Source organism: Anneissia japonica, unplaced genomic scaffold (genome assembly GCF_011630105.1).
Source record: "Anneissia japonica isolate Jap-2015-1 unplaced genomic scaffold, ASM1163010v1 scaffold287829_len2072220_cov186, whole genome shotgun sequence".
Classification (NCBI taxonomy): Eukaryota; Metazoa; Echinodermata; class Crinoidea; order Comatulida; family Comatulidae; genus Anneissia; species Anneissia japonica.
In genome coordinates this window covers 1,552,686-1,561,165 of record NW_022716075.1, presented here as the reverse complement: position 1 = coordinate 1,561,165, position 8,480 = coordinate 1,552,686, and the positions used below count along the sequence as shown (strand labels likewise).

At 35.0% G+C, this 8,480-nt stretch overlaps 1 protein-coding gene across 1 annotated transcript in view; it reads right to left on the bottom strand.

Annotated features, from left to right (window-relative positions):
• The window catches only part of LOC117109585, a 20,244-nt gene extending 19,087 nt beyond the window's left edge, over nucleotides 1–1,157 (bottom strand). Inside the window, exon 1 of the mRNA XM_033251959.1 lies at nucleotides 963–1,157. The gene's annotated coding sequence lies outside the window, so the exon portion shown is untranslated. The remainder of the gene's footprint in view (nucleotides 1–962) is intronic.
• Between the last annotated feature and the right edge of the window lie 7,323 nt (nucleotides 1,158–8,480).

The following is an 8,480-nucleotide window of genomic DNA, read 5'->3' as shown; positions in this document are numbered from 1 at the left end:
ATATATATATATATATATATATATAATAATAATAATAATAATAATAAAGAGTAGGCCCAAAGGCAAATGAAAAAAAAATTAAAATTAAAACCAGAGAAAATTAAAAATAAAATTGAGAAATAGGAGAAAAGAGAGAAAAAAAGGACACTAATGAAGAATAGGCCGAGAGGAAAAGAAAACGAAGCAGAGAAAATTAAAACTATGTAAAACTTATGACGTGTGTACGGGTTAACCAACCGTGGGTGCGGTCGACCAAAATGTGTGTACGGGTTGACCACAGTGTGTACGGGTTGGTATGGGTACGGGTTTGTTTGGGTACGGATAGACCGACACCCCTCTACACGAGTGGTGCAAAAGGCTGGTAGGCCAGTGTAGTCCAGTATATAATATAATGCAATAGCTACTCCGAAGAGGTACGGCAACATGCTTGTCACCCATTTTGTTGACACACGTCACGTGAGAAGTACTGGGTGGTGACGATGAAGCTGCGAAACTACTGGTTCTTTGACGGGCCTGACTCGATAATTTTTAGACCTAACCATTGCAGTACACAATAGATGTGGTCAATTGTATTTACGTGACATACCGTAAGCAACTTGCGAAACATGGCGAAACAGGTAGTGATTTTCGGTGGTTTTTGGCTGTTTTTTCTTTGTTCTCCAATATCCAGCCTTAAAAATTAGCGGAATGTGGTGGTGACATATAGAAGCCCCAGTATGAGATATGACCACATTCATGCCAGCGGTTTCAGAGAAGATAGGGGAAGTTACGCGGTGGCGATTAGCAGAATTAATATATTTAGCCTTACCCTTAATCATTAATGTGAGCCTTAAATAATCTTTTCTTTTATGTCTATAATAATCTATCAACTTTCTGACATTAGCATTAAACTTGGTACGGTATACATAATCTGTATATTGAGTGATTCGCAAAAGCAGTTACAGATACAGTTTAACACTTACCTTTGTTCGTAGAGTCTTATGTGTGTGAATAAAGTCCTCTTTTTTAGATTAAAAATGTTCTCCTTTCTCGTTTTTTCTTAAATGAATACTTCTAATATGTCTATATTATGAGCAATTGTGCTCGGTCGACTGTTGGTCTTGCCTACCACGTAAACAAAATGCTGCCTGTAATTGTTCATAGCAAGTGTCGGTGCAGGGAATTTCCATTATAACTCACTTTCCGGTCGGATCATTAATTGTTAGTTTGAACTTGCACCTTTTAAAAGACCGTGTATTGATGAATGTATGAGCGTTACACGATAAAAGATAAGATACGGAAGTTTGGTTCAATAATTATCTAATGTTTGAGTTGGCATCATGAGAGGTAATCGGTAACCATTATTTTGTGTGGGAGTGTCGATGTGACATTTAGGCCTATATATCATAATGAGGCAAGTCTATTGCAATAATACTGATATTTATACTTTGATTTTATGTTGGTACTTTACACTCAGCGACGTAGCCAAGATATTGAAGGGGTTGGGGAGAGGGCCGTCTTGCGAGTTACGTAGTACAAAGCAGGCGCCTCTCCTCCTAAGGCCGGGGCCTGTCAAGGACCCTCAGTGGAGGTCCAGAGCCACCGGGGAGGTAGCGCATGCTGAACGTTTTTAGGACTGTTTTATTCAGGGATTGTGGACAAACATTTTACAGATAAAGTTAAAATTGCAATAGACGCATAATTATTAGTAGGCCTAACAAAGGCGGTCCACCCACCTCAGGCCCACTAAGGTTGGAGCTCAGGTAAGAAAATGATTATGGCACTCGCAGACTTAAATTTGAATATAATTTTCTTTTTTTCACCATTCGGGGACCCGGGCCCGCTGGCTGGCCTCAACTGAATCCGCCACTGCTCAAAACTTTCTATATTCAATAGTCAAAATCACGAAGTGCATAAAAAACCAACTTCACATCCTGAAAACAAATTTATGTACCCTTCTCTAAGCAGTTACAAGACATTCTCTGAGTGAGGTGCCAACTGGATGGAGTTTAATGTCAAACCCAATATTATTAATAATCATCATTCATCATCATCATCATCATCATCATCATCATTATCATCATTATCGTTATTATTATTGCTTTTTCCCAGCAGATACTGGGAAAAGCCATTGTTTTTGTTCTGATTTTTTTTTCTTGCATATATTTTTCCTATCTTTTTGCACTGTTTTTCTGGCCGTCACTTTGGTTACTTCCCATGCTTAGAATTTTTCCCTGCTTTTCCGAAGCATGGCAGTGATGGCGCCAGGACCTGCCCAGACGGAGGGGCTACAGGCCCCGACGGGGGTACTAGTGGTGCGAATCGAGTCTCACTTGGCTGGGGCCGAAGGCCTCCTAGGGCCCCCGGTGGGTGTCCAGGGGGAGAAGCCCCCTCGAAGCCACGGATATTTGACGAATTATGGCGAATTTTTATTACTTATTTGATAGGCATCGAGCTACATAATATGACTTTATGTAGGCTATATTTTCAATGTCGAAATCAGCTTCCAAAACCAAAACATTTTGAATAAAACAAGAAACAAAGAGAATGTAACCATCTAATTTATTTTCAAATCCTCATCCTTGAAAGTGAAATTCTACATTTTGGAAATTTTGCATGAAATCTCAACCACGATGTCGAGGTCAATGTTGCTTCCCCTATCAAGGTGTATTCCAAGCATCATGAGTCTATCCAAACGAGCATTTGTCATAATAGAACGCAATTTATTTTTAATTAGTCTAATTGAATTATTATTATTATTATTATTATTATTAATTATTATTATTATTATTATAAATTATTATTATTATTATTATTATTGTTATTATTATTATTATTATTATTATTATTATTATTATTATTATTATTATTATTGTGAAGAAATTTTGCATGAAATCTCAACCACGATGTCAAGGTCAATGTTGCTTTCCCTATCAAGGTGTATTCCAAGCATCATGAGGCTATCCAAACGAGCATTTGTCATAATAGAACGCAATTTATTTTTAATTAGTCTAATTGAATTATTATTATTATTAATCATTATTATTATTATAAATTATTATTATTATTATTATTATTATTATTATTATTATTATTGTTATTATTATTATTATTATTATTGTGATGAAGTTAACAAAAATAGTTTAATGGAAGTAAATAATTTTTTATTTGTTTATTCCCCGACAAAATTTACTCGTCTTCCCCGACGGTGGGGCTATAGCCCCCAGCCCCCCTCTAGCGCCACCACTGAGCATAGGCCATATTTATAAGGATGTACCTCCTAATATTTAGTGTCAATCTATGGTAGGGTGTGCGTGTGAGGACCAATTAAAGTGATTTACGGTCAAACAGTCTACACCGGATATTTCAAAAACCGGTAAGTTGATGTGAATGAAACTTACGGGAAAGTTTAATCAAGTTACAAGAAAGAAATCTTCATGTGTTAGTGAGGATCCAGTGAAGGGTGTAAATTTGAGGGTCTTTCAATGTTTGAGGACCTAGACCTAAATATCTCTTTAAAAACAACCAATGGGTCTAAATGAAACATTCTATAATACTTTGTAAATGTCTTGTAAAAAAATTATTAAATTTTTGTGACGATCCGCAGTATGGTGTGAATCTGGGAACCATTTAAAGGAAAACGTCCCAGACCACATATTTCCAAAAAGGATCAACTGATCTGAATAAAACATTCGGAAAAAGTTTAACCAAGTTACAAGGAAGAAATTATTATGTGCTGGCGACGAATCAGTCAAGGATGTAAATTGGAGGGTCATTTAAAAATTTTGAGGACCCAGACCTCTCTAAAATAATCAATGGATGTAATTTCAACCTTGTAGGCCTATAACAGTTTATCAGGGTCGAGTAAAGAAATTATTAAATTTTTGTGACAATCCGGCGTAGAATCCGAGGACCGTTGAAAGGAAAACCTCCCAGACTTTCGAAAAATTTTAAATTGCTTACGTCCCAGTTATAGATGGATAAAAATGATACTTTGCAGAATAGTTTTTCATGGTGAAATGAAGAAATGATCCAATTTTGGTGACGATCCGTCAGTAGGGTGTGAATATGAGAATCATTTAAATATTTTTTGTTGACAGTTGATTAAATTATTTAAACGCAATTTGCGTTTTCTAAAGCGCTTAAACATAGGTCCATGCTTAAACCAATTACAGCTATCTTAAACTCAAAACTACCGTGATATGCATGAACAATTTTTGCTTTCATTCATTGAACTGAAATGCACTTTTCCATACAGGGTCGGCTCATATGGCACGGAACGGTTATGAGTCATGATGTACCTCGCTATTACCATTGCAGTCATAGTTAAAATCTCACTAATAACGTCGCAGTGAACTTGGTTTTAGTTTTTTTTTTTTACTTTATTTTTTCCACTACATTAAAATTATATTGGTTTCCGTGTTTTTTTTACTTTATACCTTTTAACGACTTTTCTTTTTATTGCAATTTCAACTTCATTTCTCATTAAAGCAATTGGGAAAAGGTATTCTGTTGTTCAAACAGACATAGTAAGTCTAGTTATTATTATTATTATTATTATTATTATTATTATTATTATTATTGTTGTTGTTGTTGTTGTAGTAGAAGTATTAAAAAAAACTTAATAAAAGTTTGAAAAAGGATAAAAATTCAATATCACATTTCTGTATCTTAAAAATCCTGGCCTGTGATTTATGGATTGAAGACGAATTTAAGTTGTTTTATTTTAGTTAAACATTTGATAAATCCAAAGCCTTTATAAACCCGAAAAAATTAATTTTTGCAATATCGTTTATATTGAAAATTGATTATTCTGATGCATATTCTAATAGGTTACTATCAGCGTAGCAGGTAAAAAAATTATTGATAAATTATGGTGGGTTTCTATCAGAGAACGGGTTACAAACAATTAGAAATTAGTCAATTAGAAATTGTACAGTATTTAAATCAGCACCAAACTTCGTTTGTTTTTAAATTAGTCAATTAGAAATTGTACAGTATTTAAATCAACACCCAAACATTTTTTTTTTGAATGTGTAATCGCATAAAAAGTGAGACGTCATCATCGCATTTGACTATCACGATCATAGCGTAGGTCAACAAAACGAGTTATAACAAACCATGTTCTATTTAGTGGCGTATTAACTTCCTGGAGCTCTCGTGGGCGCAGCCCTGCTCGCTCCCCCACTCAAAATAGACCCCTGATTTTCTCCAGAGCCTTCTACTACTACCTAGGCTTAACAGACTGTGCTTTTCATGTGCCAGTCCAAATGGCCCCGGAGAGGCCACGGGAGCCCCTCTTACTATTCCAGAAATCTATTTTCCACAATTTTCGAAAAGTAGGAGCCGGCTCCCTCTTACTACGCCCCAGCATTTTACGTGGAACGTGTAGACCAGCTGTGTGACACATGTGTGCTTTCTGAGGCCAACGCTCATTTGCAAGTCCAAATGAGCCCCAGAGAGGCAATTGGGGAACCTCTAGTCTTATAACTATTCAACACCTTTTGACAAAATGGTACACTTCCATCTTAATTTTGAAATATCCCCACTCACCCTAGAATCGGCCTCCACCCTAAAACATCAATAAATAAAGAATTAAATACATGATTACCCCATCATAGTAGGCCTAATACCGTATTAAATACACATAAAACATTTATACATAACATGTTAACATTAAATTGGTAGTGGTGTTATCGAAAGTTAGATTGGTTTGGAGTATGATACGGTACCGTGATCCCTTATTTCTGGACTTCCATTTTCTTCTTTTTTCCGAAGAGGGGGTGGGGTGGAGGGGTGGGTGAGGATCAGCTAGCCCCGTGCTCCCTGGACGATTGATTAATTGAATGAATGATTGTTTGATAATTCTTAATTATTTATCTTCATTGAAATAAATCAATACAATAATTCATGATTAAACATGTAACATATAGTGCACGCTAATGAAATGCACGTGCGCAAATGACGATTTATGTAGACGTAACAATATTACAGGCAAATATTCATTTGAAAAATGTGTATGCAAAATATTAGATGATTATATTTTCCGATAATTAAATAGTCTTTTACATTTGAAACATTTTAACATTAGAATATTGCCATGAGAAAAAAAAGAACAGCTTGACGAATTATTGCTAACTGTAAATGTGGACAATTAAACACTCCAGTGTGGACGCAACATAATTCATCCTATTTAACGCGTTATGTCGACTATTTTGTGACCGAAGCGTTTCAATGCTGCGATTTGATAAGTTGAAATCAGGGGTGGTATTTTCTATATATTAGAACATACATATATCTAAAGTCGATTAAAAAAGCCTTTGAAACCCCTAACTTGTCATATTTTTAGGGTGCTTCCTCCCTGGAAACACTTTCAAGAGAATTTGAGCGACTTTTTTTAGTCGGGGACGTCGGACACATCGTCTTGCAAATTCTGGCGCCACCCTTGGTAGAAATTTGCTCTCCTGATACATTTCAAACATTTTACATATAAGAAAGAACGTAAATGCACTAAAAAACTATCAGCTAATTTTTTTTATCAATTCGATGCAGATGCAAATATCGACGTTACTTTGACGTGAACCCTTCAGACGACCAATCGCACAAAAACGCGGAATTCCATGCACTGTCATGATGTCTATTCCAATTTGCATAGAGAGGGATATATTACTCTGCATTCGCAGAAGGGTACTTCGCCGCAACATAATTTTAGTTAATAATAATAATAATAATAATAATAATAATAATAATAATAATAATAATAATAATAATAATAATAACAACAACAACAATAACAATAACAATAATAATAATAATAATAATAATAATAATAATAATAATAATAATAATAATAATAATAATAATAATAATAATAATAATAATAATACAGGTCTCCCTCCAATTAAAGACCACTTTTAGGACCAGGGTTTTGGTGGTCTTCAGCAGTTTGGTCTCTAATTAGGATCCCTCTAATTAAAGACCGGCACTAAAAATGATCTTAAATATCAATATTTAGAGGGAAATTAAGAAATGATATAGTACATGTAAGGTGCTTTAGAATTGATTTACAGTTTAGATAGGTCTGCAAAAACCACATGACACATTTAGGTTTGAATGTCCTACTAACACAATCAGTATTTAATACGGAGCACTGTGTATACACTAAAATCATTATATTTTAGAGGTAGTGTTTATTTAAAGGGGGAAAATGCCAAAACCATCCCATCCATCTTTTATCTAAGGGTCGGCCTGATTTAACTGACCGGAAAGGATCGTTCTTTGTGACAGTATAAATATGGAGCATGTCATCTTCACTAAAATCACTATTTATATTTTAAAAGTAGTTTTAAAGGTTCTACCAAAATCATTCATCTTTGGTGCCTAAGGGCCTGCTTTCTACTGACGAGAAAGAACCATTTTTTTTTTGTGACAGTAGAAACGGGACCGACAAAAAAGAACTGTTGCTTTTGGCGTCAAAAAGAACGGTTCTTCTGTCTTTTGTTGCCGATCTGATTCAGCTTGCCTGTGGTGTTTCTGGCCAATTTGAATTCTGATGTTTAACTTTTGTATTGTATATTTGTATTCTTGGCTATTTTATTGTAATGCGCATTTGAACATGTTTTAATGTAATTTACGTGATATAAATGAATAAATTAATATTTATTTATTATTATTTTCACGTGTTATTTAGCGTTGTATCACGCAACCGTTTTATGTGGAGTCAAAATGCAGTTGGGACGCGGTTCTTACTCCATCTCGATTTTCATAGAAACATAAGCCTATCCTAATACTAGGCCTATAGCAAAGTCCATGTTAAGATCAAAATGTAATTGCAAAATTCAATGTCTAATTTATCGAAACATAGGCGCAAATTTCTCAAAATGTATATCTAGTTTCCCAAAATGAAGTTCTAATTTTCAAAACGTAGTTCAAATTTTCCAAAATGTAATTCAAATTCAAAATGTAGGTCTGACTTGATAAAACGCTCTCTCCAAATTCTATTTCAAAACGTAAATAAAAAACCAGCCAAGCATGACTGGTTTGAAATAGGGCCTACATTTTACAACAATACGAGACATGCGAAATGTAAATCAAAACTAAAAAAAAAAAAAAAAAAAAAATCACTAGGAGAATTTATTCGTGCGAATCAAAGCGTCGGTTCGCTTCTGAGTTCTGATTGGTTGCGCAACTTTTTTTCGCTAGCAAAAACTCCGATAGAAATGTGAATGCGCATGCGTGCATGAGCCGCCGCTTTCCATTCGCGCGAAAAATTTCGCCAAGTGGAAAACAGGCTTAACGTCGAATGAGATTATTTTTTTTGTTTTCCTATGATACATTTGAAACATTTTGACGTATTGTTGAGAAAACAAACAGGATGACACAGCTTCCATGTTCTGATTGGTTGCGCATTTTTTCGCTTCGCAAAAACTCTGATAGGAATGTGAATGCGCATGCGCATAAACCGACGCTTTAGTGGAAAACCGGCTTTACGTCGACTGGTA